Source organism: Nicotiana tabacum, chromosome 9 (genome assembly GCF_000715075.1).
Source record: "Nicotiana tabacum cultivar K326 chromosome 9, ASM71507v2, whole genome shotgun sequence".
Lineage (NCBI taxonomy): Eukaryota > Viridiplantae > Streptophyta > Magnoliopsida > Solanales > Solanaceae > Nicotiana > Nicotiana tabacum.
This window is the reverse complement of record NC_134088.1, coordinates 72,308,630-72,323,012: the sequence shown is the minus strand read 5'-3', so window position 1 is coordinate 72,323,012 and position 14,383 is coordinate 72,308,630.

The window sequence follows — 14,383 nt, the reverse complement described above, 5'->3', positions numbered from 1 at the left end:
AACGTAAGTCCGCCACTGGACGTTTCAACTACAACTCCACCAAAATCTTCCTTCTTAATTAAAAACCCTACTAACACCTACACCAATTGATCTTCTCCCACCAAATACTATACCCATACCCTTAGATATCGACTTAAATGATGAAGTGGATAACCCATATGATACCGAGGATTTTATTCCCCTTACAGCTCACGATAAGGCTTGTTTGTATCCTCCTTGGAAGTACTCCATCATCATCTAACTATTTGGCAAATCCATCGGGCATCAAATGCTTAAAACCAAACTCCTAACTCTTTGGAAATCCTCTGAACCAATCAATCTTATTGATCTTGGACATGCTTTTTTCCTCTTTAAATTTACACAAGAGGATAATATGCTTCATGCACTTCATGATGGTCCCCGGTTTATCCTAAGCCATTTTCTTACGATACGTTGCTGGGAACCGAAATTTATTGCTTCCACTACCACTACTAAAAATTCGGCAAAAACCGACCAAGGTCGACCGACCAACTTTGGTCGGTCAAAAAACCGACCAAAAAACCGACCAAAGTTGGTCGGTTTTTCAAAATATTTTTTTTTAATTTTTTTTTACGAAACCGACCAACTTTGGTCGGTTTTCTTTGGCGCAAAAATGCGAAAAATTATTTTTGAGTCCCGCAAAATTTATGTTTAAAGAAACCGACCAACTTTGGTTGGTTTTTTAATTAAAATAAATAAAAATTAATATTAAAAAAACCGACCAAAATTGGTCGGTTAATTCGGCGGGTCATTTAAAAAAACGATCAACTTTGGTCGGTAATTTTACTTTTTAATAAAACCGACCAACTTTGATCGGTTATTTTCGTGCGAAAATATAATTAAAGAGTATAAATCAAATAAAAGACAATCTTAAAACAAAATGTACCAATGGTCTAGTGGTAGAATAGTATCCTGCCACAGTACAGACCCCGGTTCGATTCCCAGATGGTGAATTTTTTTATTACATAATTAAAATACCGACCAACTTTGGTCGGTTTTTTTTGCAATATTTTTTTTTTGAATTTAATTGACCGACCAAAGTTGGTCGGTAATTTCCGACCAACTTTGGTCAGTATTCCTTTTCGACCACAAAAATATCGTTCACACGTAAATGGTCGCGTTTTGGTCGGTTTTTGGCCATTACCGACCAACGTTGGTCGGTTTTTACCGAATTTCTAGTAGTGTATCCAGCTTGCCTACTCCGCCATTTGGGCTCGTTTACCTGAGCTACCTACAGAATACTATGATTTATCACTCTTACAACTAGTGAGCAATAAACTTGGCAATCTCATTAAGATTGATATTTGTACTTCCTCCACCACACGAGGTAGATATGCTCGTATTTGCATCGAAATTCCTCTTGCAAAACCTCTTAAAATACATGTCTACATTGGTAACCACAAGCAAATCATCATGTATGAGGGTTTAAATATACTTCGTATCTGTTGTGGGAGCTTTGATCATAATACCAAAGCATGTTCGCTTCATATTTCGACTCAAGACCCATTTGTTACTACTCCACCTTCACCATCTCAAACATCTGCCCATACCGATCCCAATTTACCAACCCAAACCCCCGAAACACCTTGGCAAACAGTGAAGTTTCCAATCAAATCCAGATCACCAGGGGCGGAGCTGCGGTAGTGAATACGGGTTCTGGCGAACCCAGTGATTTTTTACCGAACCCTGTATTTGTGTTGAAAAATTCATTATTTCTATATAGATATACTACGCCGAACCCAGTAACAAAATAGCTTTAGGTTCAGAGCTGCGTTCGGAGGCAGAGGGCGCGAGATCGATCTCCCTGAAAGCAGCTTATAAATATTTTACAACCTCTTCCTTTTTCTATATAAAAAAAATCACAAACTTAATTAAGACATACATGGAACGAAGAAGCCCATCCAGACTTAATAACAAAGAAACCCATTTAGTACCTTTTATTTTTTGGTAAGAAAATATAAATCAAATTAAACAAAAAAACCGCGCCTCTAAACAAAAAAACAAGTTCCTTCACCCAAATCAAAATCCCAAAGAAAGTTAGGGTTCTACCATCACGCTAACACCGTCGGTACCAAGGACGGCCCGTCCATAAAGCAGGTAAAGAAATTATTTTAGGCCCCACATTTATGGAGGTCCCATTTGTTTTACACCTAATAGGCTATATATAAATTTTTAAAAAAATTATGTGAAGTGAAAAAATTTGATTTCTTTATTTAACAAATAAAGAGATGAAGGAATTGCAACTGCTTTTATTTCTGCCAAGAAAATTGCATTTTAAATTAATATCGAACCCGAATTCATAAGAAACATGTAATATATAGGAAGAAACAATTTGAGGAGAATGTTAACAGTGAAACCTCAAAATCTATCGAAGAGTCCTTTAGAGTTGATTACTTTTTATACATACTCTATCTGGTCCATAATAAATGACTTTTTAACCTTTGTTGTGCCCCTTAAGAAAATACTGACTCCTAGAACAAAAATATATTTTGACTGAATTATCCTTAATTAAAATTTATATGTTGTTAACTTAACACATTGAGATATATAAATAAGGGCATATTTTGGAAAAATAAAGTTAATTCCTTCTCGATTATATAAAAGGACACTTATTTTGGACCAAAATAAAAGCAACAAATTACTTATTATGGACCGGAGAGAGAAGTAGATAATGTTATTTTTTCGCTTTAAAATAGATTTGAACAATTAGAGGCATATGAAAATATTTTTCGTTTTCTATTTAGCGGTTAAAACTGAGATCACTAGTTGATGGAAATTTGAAAAGATATTGTCTTCATCTTGAAAGCTCCTTAAATAATAATAATCAACCCGATATTAATAGTTTAGATTTATTTTCTGAATCAAAAATATTAAGAAAAATAGTACAATTAGAAGATAACAATTTAATTGATATACTCAATCAAATAAAAAGGTTTGATTATTTTTCGAATGCCTATATTACTTATAGAATAATGTTAATAACTCCTATTACCGTTGCTTCAGCGAAAAAAAGTATTTCAAACTTAAAATTAATAAAACCTTACCTAAGATCAACAACGTCTCAAAGATATTAAATAAATTAGCTATATTGTCAATTAAGAAAGACTTATTAGGAGAAATTGATTATAAAAAATTAATAATAACTTTGCAACTAAAAAAAGTTAAAAAAAATAGACTTCAAATAAAAATAAAAATAAAATTATTAATAAAAAAGCTAAGGCACATCATAAAGTTTGGGTTTAGGCCATGAAATTGGTTGGGCCGCCCCTGGTCGGTACCAATATAAATACTCTTTCTCCTTTCATTTCTCTTTTCAGTTTTTTTTTTCAATTTATTTCCCACTTATATTTCACATATTTGTGTTAATAATTTATACAAAATCTGATTTTTAATCTTTGATTCTGAGGTTGCTCCACATTTTGACATTTATTCTCTTTGTCAATTTGTACCTTTGTGCTTCCCAAAATTTCATACATCGAGTTCCGCAGATTATCAACTTTTGTATTTGATTGATTATTGTCCTCTTTTATTATTTTTTAAAATAAATTAATTGGCTGCTATGATTTAGAATAACTAAGATGCCATATTTGTAAGTAAAACATTCAGAGAGTATAAACAATTGCAATAAAGAAAAAAAAATAATATGATGGATGAATTAGTTGCTCTATGAAGCCTGAACAATGAAAGATGAATTAATTAATATGTTGGAAGTGCTACCAGTTGATTAAGGATGAAAAAAGGTATTTATTTAAAGATTATCTAAATAACCCACTCATTACATTCTGATTTTATGTTAAGAAGATGTATCTTTCATTTGTATGAGTAAATCAACCGTAAAATTCTAATAATAGGAGGCTTAAAATTCAAATCTGGTGAGATGTGCAGCTTTGTGAATACCCTCGGTGTAATTTGTGTGTGTGTTTTTTTTTTGTGATTTTTAGGTTCTTCTAGAGAGAGCCGATATGATCACAAGCTTTTACAAAGCTTAAATTTATGGAGCATATATTAAATATCAGCACTCGTTCTTTAGTCTGTTTGTTACTATATATTAATTTTAAGCTGGTTCTATCTTAAAATTTAGAACTCATACACTTTAAATCCTAACTCCGGTCTCTGCAGATCACGCAATGAAAAAATGAATCTTTCACCTCAACGACCTTCACCTCAACCTGCTATGGCAGCGCAACAATCCCCCACGTCTACGAACACTGGTAAGCGCAATACAGATTTGGAAGCGACCCAGCATCCTCTAGGTAAGTCCTCTAATCCTATCTCTCCCACAAAAGATATTTCTAACCCTTGCTTCTTTAACGGCACTAATCTCACGTTAATCACGACAATGAAAAACTTTCCGGAAACTAAGCAATTAAATAACTTATCTATTAATAACATCGAGTCTTCTACTGTTACTGCTCCTCACCTACTAATCCTAATACTACCTACCTTAATCATCCCATAAATTACTCCTCCAATCACGTTAACAGCTCCCCTAAAACACTCGCTCAACCTCACATAAATGGGTCGGCCCAGCTCACTCCTTCACTCCCAGTCAGGGACGGAGCTTCAATAGTGAGTAGTGACTTTACCGAATCCTGTATTTATGTTAAAATATTCTATGTTTCTATATAGTTATACTACGCCGAACCCAATAACAAAATAGCTATGGGTTCAGCTGTCAACGTTCTGGGTTCTAGGTTATTCCATATCTTCTGTATCTTCCCCATGTTCCACTTCCAAACTCAAAGAACCCCAAATATTGGAAACCCTTCCCTCCACTTCACACGATCTTCCCGCTCTGCAATTCTTGTTGAGAAGTAGTCATTGTTCAAGTTTGTAATTGCATACTAGTCTTATTGCTTCAATACAATTTGGTAAGCTAAAGTATTTGATTAAATCAATTATGTTATTTTGTCCCTTTAGATTTGGGTAGAACTGTTATCTTAGATTATTTTAATGAATAGTAATCATGCGGATAATTGGTGATTATTTGATCTCTTTTTCAAGCACAATATAACTAAAAAAGAAAATCAAAAAACTGAAGAAATCGAAAAAACCGACTAAAACAGAAACCGAAAAAAACTGAGTTTATGTTGGTTTGATTTGATTATAAATTTAATAAACCGACATAGTTGATTTGATTTGATTTTGGTTTAATAAAATACCGAACCAAACCGCCTAATGTACACCCGAAGAAGCCCATCCAGACTTGATAACAAAAAAACTCATTTAGTACCTTATATTTTTTGGTAAGAAAATATAAATCAAATTAAACAAAAAAACTGCTCCTCTAAACATAAAAAGACATATTCCTTCACCCAAATCAAAATCCCAAAGAAAGTTAGGGTTCTGCCATCACGCTAACACTGTCGGTACCGATGTAAATACTCTTTCTCCTTTCATTTCTCTTTTCATTTTTTTCATTTATTTCACTCTTATATTTCACATATTTGTGTTAATAATTTATACAAAATCTGATTTTTAATCTTTGATTCTGGGTTGTTCCACATTTTGACATTTATTCTCTTTGTCAATTTGTACCTTTGTGCTTCCCAAAATTTCATACATCGAGTACCGTAGATTATCAACTTTTGTATTTGATTGATTGTTGTCCTCTTTTATTATTTTTTTAAATAAAATAATTGGTTGCTATGATTTAGAATAATTAAGATGCCATATTTGTAAGTAAAACATTCAGAGAGTATAAGCAATTGCAATAAAGAAAGAAGAATAATATGTTGGATGAATTAGTTGCTCTATGAAGCCTAAATAATGAAAGATGAATTAATTAATATGTTGGAACTGCTACCAGTTAATTAAGGATGAAAAAAATATTTATTGGATTATCTAAATAACCTACTCATTACATTCTGATTTTATGTTAAGAAGATGTATCTTTCATTTGTATGAGTAAATCAACCTTAAAATTCTAATAATATGAGGCTTAAAATTCAAATCTGATGAGATGTGCAGCTTTGTGAATACCCTCAAAGTGTAATTTGTATTTTTTTGGTGATTTTTAGGTTCTTCTAGTGAGAGTCGATATGATCACAAACTTTTACAAAGCTCAAATTTCTGGAGTATATATTAAATATTGGTACTCATTCTTTAGTTGCTTGTTACTGTATATTAATTTTAGGCCGGTCCTATCATAAAATTTAGAAACTATACACTTTAACTCCTAGCTCTGCCTCTGCTCCCAGTTAATTCACCTCCTCAAATTACACCACAATTGGACCAACCCACTTCAACCCACAACTTCTTAGGCCCAAGTCTAGTCCCTTCTCATACCGTAAAAATTGCACGGGGCGCCCTATTTGGTCACTCACATTTAACCTATACCCACTTTTTAAAAAGATTTTAACTTGTACCCACTTTTTAAATAACTTTAGGCATCTTTCTCCTCCTCCTTCGTTTTCTTCTTCTCCTTTTTCTTTTTCTTCTTTTTTCTTCGAGTAACAACTATTTTATATGGTGGTTGTGAATATATTTTAATGTAGTTTATGATATTTTTACAAAAATAAATTGATTGCAAATGTCAATATTTTACCTTTTACAAAAAAAAATAGTTTCTCTTCTTCTTTTCATAGTATACATTGTACATAGTTGGGCAGCTAGGTGAATAAGTGTCGGTGCAATGGTTCCATCGAATCTAGAGTGCTTAATGTGAGTGATCGAAAGTGATCTTTCTTTTATGACTCATAAAAAGTTGTTGTTCATTTCTTGCAAACTTGTAAGAACAGTACAGTGCCAATTTGAAATATAATACTGCTTTAAGGACTAGATATCTATTGATATAATGTAAACATGCATATTCTTATTTTGCCCGCTTCTGTACATAGCAATATCAGAGAAACAGCTGAAATTAGTTCCAGTTGCTGCAATTTAATTTTGTAAGAGCTCCTAAGAATGCTGAAGTTCAGCAAATATAAACAAAAACTTTAGCTCCTAGAATGCTGAAATTCATCAAATACAAAACAAACTTCAACTCCTAGAATGATGAAGTTCAGCAAATACAAAACAAACTTCAGCTCCTAGAATGCTGAAGTTCAGCATATACAAAACAAAAACTTCAGCTCCTAGAATGCTGAAATTCAGCAATTATAAAACAAAAACTTCAATCAAAACATGTTGTAGTTTTATTGAACTGAAGTTTGCCATTACACTATGAACTGAAGTTTGCGAGATTGCCTTTGCAAGTCAGGCCAAACTTCAGGCAAAAATATCTGATGTTTTACTTTGATAAGGCTACACTTCAGGCAAAACATTCTGAAGTTAAAATTTCAGACATAAATTTTTGCTACTTCAGGCCCGTATGTCTGAAGTTACCCGAAAAGTGAGTACACTTGCAATTATTTTTGCAAAGCAGTTATAAGTTAAAAGGTGACCCCAAAAACTGGGTATAGATGCAAATCCCCCTCATACCTCACCAATTTCTATAACCAACCGGTCAAAAAATGACTACACAAAATAGCACGGGCTAGCCAGTTCTCGGACTGGTCATTCAAAAATAGCCAACATTTGGCAAAACATTAAAAAATAGCCACTATTTTGCTACAACAGAGACCGGTCCAGCATAATATACTAGAGTTCGGTGCACCTGTATATGAACTTCCAGCATATTATGCTGGAACTCTAACACGCGGAAAGTTCCAGCATAATATATTGGAGATTCAAGCACTTGTGTACGAACTTCCAGGATATTATACTGGACAAGTATACTTTGCTAGAACTCCAGTATATTATGCTGGAGTTCTAGTATACTTATGTTGGAACTCCATTATATTATGCTGGAGTTATAGTTAACTTACGCTGGAGTTCCAGTATACTTATGCTGGAACTCCAGTATAATATACTGGAGTATTTTCTGGATTTTGAACTGTGTTTTCGTTCAAATTTATCTTTACATAAAAAAATGACTAAATTTCGATTACTTTTCAAACTATTTTTGAATGACCACTTATAAATCTGACTATTTTTTAATTTCTCCCGTCTCATTCTCATCTGACAAAATAGACCAGTCCACCATTTTTTCCTCTTCAACTGAACCTACGGCCCAATCAAATATTTCCCTTCAATAAAATCTATCCAAATATATTAGTACTCCTTCACCAAGCCATAATTCCCATGCAACGTTACCAAACTCTCTCGGCCTTCATTCCAATATAACGACATCAGTATCATCTTCTACTACACAAACTCAAATCACCTCTTCGATATCTTCCAGCGACCATGGACCAACAACACCCGTCATATCCTCCACCCTCGTACCCGACTTTGTATGTACCTCAGAACACCTCGGACCTTTCCCCGGCGTCATGGCTCGAACAAGGTCTCATCAGTCAAGCACTACTGTTTCGCCTAACCATCAACAATCAGGAGATTATAGTAGTCCTCCAGAACTCCTCCTACCTCGCACAAGTAGTGTCGGAAGGCATGAGAGTAGGCATGGATGCCTTTGGCCAATCTCACTGGTCGATGAACTCACCACCACCACACACACTATTCCCTCTACTGGAAATCCCTTTCTACCATCCCTGATACTGGGACCGATCTTCACACCTTGGAACGGCCAGTCACTAACATTCCCATCGAACTTCATGATGCAACCACAGAGCCCTCCAGGCACACTCCTATAACCACCCAGTTTGATCCCTCTTCCCCAAACCATTACCTCTCGAACTAGATGCTACACCCCAACAACAGGACCTAGCAGCCACCCTACTAGAAATGAGAGGGACCAGAACCTCCCATGCAACTCTCGACAATCTTCGCAGCTTCGTCTTAAAGGAGCAATACATAAAACAAAATACGTCTCAAATGCCCGTCCACTCTCATAAAGTGCTCACTCACCATAAGACTAGCACCTAACCCAAAGATAGGAAAATATACCTACTGCGACGTGCAGCCCGATCCCATAAACTTCACTCACAATCAGTCCCTCGGCCTCACTCAGTCATCAATCTCTCCATTCTCTCGGGCTCCCAAATCTCATGACAATCAACCAATATAATGATAATATGATGTATCAATAAATGACAACATAGACTAAGATATGATATGCAAATGATAGATGTGACTGAGTACATAATTGCAAATTAAGCGAGTAATTCAATAACAACACGACCTATGTGGGTCCCAACAATACTAACATATAGCTTAAGCATGATTTCTAACATGAATCACAGCTCAATTCCTCTAACACATGTAGAGTACACGATTAATACTCAAATTAGATGACTACAGAGTTCCACGAAATTGATCGAGTCATAATTTCTACGGTGCACGCTCATACGCCCGTCACCTAGCATGTGTGTCACCTCAAAACCAATCACATAACACGTAATTCAGGGATTCATACCCTTAGAACAAAGTTTAGAAGTATTACTTACCTCAAACCGTGCAAATCTCTACTCCAATAAGCTCTTGCCTCGCGAATCGGCCTCTGAACGACTCGAATCTAGCAACAAACAACTCAATACAATCAACATGAGCGATAGGAATCAATTCCATATGAATAAGCTAAGTTCTTTAACAAAAGCCAAAAAGTCAACTCAAAAAGGCAATACATGGCCCACGTCTCGGAATCTAACAAAATTAAAAAAATCCGAACACTCATTCAATCACAAGTCCAACCATACCAACATTACTCAAATCCGATACCAAATCGCCACTCAAATTCCCAAATCTTACTCTCTAATCCCTAGCCCAAAATTCCCTAAATTCCACCTCAAAAACACATAAACTACGTGGTAAATTCAATGGGTATTCAATATTAATGGATAAAAACAACCAAAAGTGGCTTACGTCTAGAAATCCCGTGAAATCCCTCTCAGAAATCTTCTCCAACCGAGCTTGCAAAGTCCAAAAATAAAAAAATCTCGGAAACCCTTCGAATTATATTCTGCCAAGGCCTTTCGCACATGTGGGCCAAAAATACGCATCTGTGGAACCGCATCTTCAGTGAAAACTCCGCACATGTGGAACTCACTTAAGCCCTCACACTCCGCACCTGAGCCCCCAAGTCCGCATCTACGGAAGTGCTTCTGCGCCCAATCGTCCGCTTCTGCGGAAACACCTGACCACCTCAGTCTCACCACTTTCCGCTTCTGCGACCTCATTTCCGTAGGAGCGACTCCGCTTCTGCGGACAACCTCTCGCACCTGCGACCCAAAAACGCCTAACTCACCTTCGCACCTACACAATGCCAGCTGCACCTGCGGCGTCACACATGCGACAAATCCCCTCGCAGGTGCAATCACACCAGAAGGCCCCCAACTTCAACAATGCTTCAAGTCCTATTATTGATCCATTAACCATCTGAAATCCACTCGAGGCCCCCAGGACCTCAACCAAACATACCAACAAGTCCCAAAACATGATACAAACTTAGTCGAGGCCTCAAATCCCATCAAACAATATCAAAAATACGAGTCGCACCCCAATTCAAGCCTATTGAAACTAATGAATTTTCAACTTCCACAATCGATGCCAAAACCTATCAAATCAACTTCGATTGACCTCAAATTTTGCACACAAGTCATAAATGAAACAACGGACCTATTCCAACTTTCGGAACAAAAATCCGATCCCGGTAACCACAAAATAAACTCTTGGTCAAACTTCTCAACTCTCCAGACTTCTATTTTCCTAACTTTCGTCAATTCAAGCCAAAATCACCTATGGACGTCTTAATCAATATCCGGACATACTTCTGTCACAACCCAAAACTAACCCCTGTCGTGATGGCACCTATCGTGGAACTAGGCAAGCCGACTCATTTCCAAAACAACCGATATTTCATTTTTAAAGATAATTTCAAGGTTATTTGACATAAAACCTCCATTAAAAGAGTTCAAATCAAAGAAAAACAGAAGTGCGAAAAAGAAAAAACCCGACATCGGGGTGTCACTAGTCATGAGCATCTGTTACAATTTATCTAACAATACCAAGGCTAACTCAGCCTGAAAAATAGCTAAATACAACTAGAGGAAGATAAGAGGGAGAAGAGCAGGGGCTGTGATCGCCAAACAGCTACCTTGTCTCCAAGAAAATCTGCAACCAGAACACTCAATAACCGCTACCGTGTCCAGCTATACTTGAATCTGCACACAAGGTGCAGGGAGTAACGTGAGTACGCCAACTCAGTAAGTAACAACAATAAATAAAGACTGAGCAGTAGTGACGAGCAATAAAGCATATAACGTTCATCAGGAAATATCAGTAAAATACCACATGCTTTTAAAATCAGGATTTGAATCAAACATCTCGTTTAAACCCAGTTCCAGTAAAAAAAAATCATTTAAAGATATTTTTCCAACAGTTTTTCCAACAAAGGCTCAATGCAAAGGTGAGCAAAAATGATGAAATCATAAACAGCCCCTCGGGCAAAATATCACTTATATACAGCCCCTCGGGCAAATCTCACAGTCACTCGTGCCACTCGGGCATACCTCACAATCACTCTTGCCACTCGGGAATACCTCACAATCACTCTTGTCACTCGGGCATACCTCACAATCACTCATGCCTCCCAGTCACTCAGCACTCGGCACTCGCACTCAGTAGGTACCTGCGCTCACTGGGGGTGTGTATAGACTCCGGATGGGCTCCTTCAGCCCAAGCGCTATAATTTGCACGGACAATCACGTGCGATAATAATAAAGTATGCTACAGGCGGGCAGCCCTGATCCATACTCATCCTCACCAATCAGGCCCTCGGCCTCACTCAGTCACATGTATGCTGCAGGCGGGCAGCCCCGATCCACACTCATCCTCACAAATCAAGCCACTCGGGCATTTCAATAAAACAGGGCATTCGGCCCAAAACATTTATATGCATCAAAATAGAGTCATAAAACTGAGTTATGCGGTAAACAAGTATAAACATGACTGAGTATAGAATTTTCAATCAAAAACAGTGAGAGGATGGTAAGATACAGCCCCTAAAGGTCCAAACAGCATTGGCGCAAGGCCCAAACATGGCATTCAGCCCAATTTACAGAAAATCTTTCTAAAACATATAAGTATCAATGGTTTCAACAAAGTATGCAACTTTACAGTTGCTACGGGACGGACCAAGTCAAAAATCCCCAAAAGTGCAAGCCCACACGCTCGTCACCTAGCATGTGCGTCACTTCAAAATAGTAGAATGATACGAAATACGGGGTTTCATACCCTCAGGACTAGATTTACATTCGTTACTTACCTCAAACCGGTCAAATCTCTATCCCGCAATGATCTTACCTCTGGACTCGGCCTCCAAATGCTCCAAATCTATTCACAATCAGTATAATACCATCAATATACGCTAATGGAATGAATTCCACAAGAAAAGCTTCAAAATTAGACCAAAATCCGAAATTGGCTCAAACCCGGCCCCCGGGCCCACGTCTCAAAATCTGACAAAATTTACAAAACTAGAAAGCTCATCCACTCACGAGTCTAACCATACCAAATTCATCAAAATCCGACATCGTTTGGTCCTTCAAATCCTTAAATTACTTTTTCCAAAATTTCCAAGCCCTAACCCCTCATTTTCACTAATTACCATGATTAAACAACGGAAAATCACCATATATACAAGTATTAGGGCTCAAGTAACTTACCTCAATGAAATCCCCTTGATTCCCTCTTCAAACCCCTCCAATAGCTCCAAAAACCGAGTTGAAATTGTGAAGAATGACCAAAATTCGTGAAGGGTTCTATTTAAGGATTCTACCTAGGTTTTTCGCACCTGCGGACCCTTTCTCACACCTGCGCTTCCGCATCTGCGGACACCGGTGCGCACCTGCGCATTCCACTTAACTGACCAGACTTCACACCTGCGGCAGTCTCCTCGCACCTGCGAGCCCGCAGGTGCGACCCATTCTTCGCATGTGCGAACATTTCCGCATCTGCGAGCCTTCAACGCACCTGCAGTTCCCAATCCGCAGGTGCGGACACACCAGAACAGCAGCTCCAGCTGTATTTTCCAACTTCAACAACTCCGTTAACCACCCGGAATCACCCCGAGGCCCTCGGGACCTCAAACAAAAATACCAACAAGTCATATATCAACATACAAACTTAGTCGAACCTTCGAATCACTCAAAACAGCATCCAAACACCAAATTACCCTCGGATTCAAGCCTAAGAACTTCTAAATTTTCCAAATTCGGTAACCGATGCCGAAACCAACCAAACCACGTCCGAATGACCTCAAATTTTGCACACACGTCACAAATGACACTACGAACCTACTCCAACTTCCGGAATTCCATTCCGGCCTCGATATCAAATTTTCCACTCCCGACTGAAATCGTCAAATTTCCAATTTCGCCAATTCAAGCCTAATTCTACCACGGACCTCTAAATCACATTCCAGACGGACTCCTAAGTCCAAAATCACCTAACGGAGCTAACGGAACCATCAGATTTCAAATCCGAGATCGTTTACATATAGGTCAACATTCGGTTGACTTTTTTAACTTAAGAGTCTAAGTGTCTCAATTCACTCTGAAACCACTCCGGTCCCGAACCAACTAACCCGATATAACATAATACAGCTGAATAACACAAAAGAAGTAGAAATGGGGGGGGCTATAACTCCCGAAACGACCGGCTGGGTTGTTACATCCTCCCCCTCTTAAATATCCGTTCATCCTCGAACGGGTCTAGAAACATACCTGGAGTCTCGAATAGGCATGGATATCTGCTCCGCATCTCCCGCTCGGTCTCCCAGGTGGCCTCCTCCACAGGCTGACCTCTCCATTGCACCTTCACTGAAGTTATATCCTTTGACCTCAACCTTCGAACCTGCCGATCCAAAATAGCCACCGGCTCCACATCATAAGTCATATCACCCTCCAACTGAACCATGCTGAAATCCAAAACATGGGACGGATCTCTAATATACTTCCGGAGCATGGAAACATGAAACACTGGATGCACACTCGACAAGCTGGGTGGCAAGGCAAGTTTATAAGCCACCTCTCCTATCCTCTGAAGCACCTCAAAAGGCCCAATGAACTAGGGGGCTCAACTTGCCCCTCTTCCCAAACCTCATAACACCCTTCACGGGTGATACCTTCAGCAAAACCTTCTCCCAACCATAAAAGACACATCACGGACCTTCCTATCCGCGTAGCTCTTCTGCCTGGACTGCGCCGTGCGAAGCCGCTCCTGAATCAATTTTACCTTATCTAATGCATCCTGGACCAAGTCTGTACCTAAGAGCCTAGCCTTACCCGCCTCAAACTATCCAACCGGAGATCTACACCTCCTCCCATACAAAGCCTCGTATGGAGTCATCTGAATACTCGACTGATAACTATTATTATATGCAAACTCCGCGAGTGGCAGAAACTGGTCCCATGAACCCCCAAAG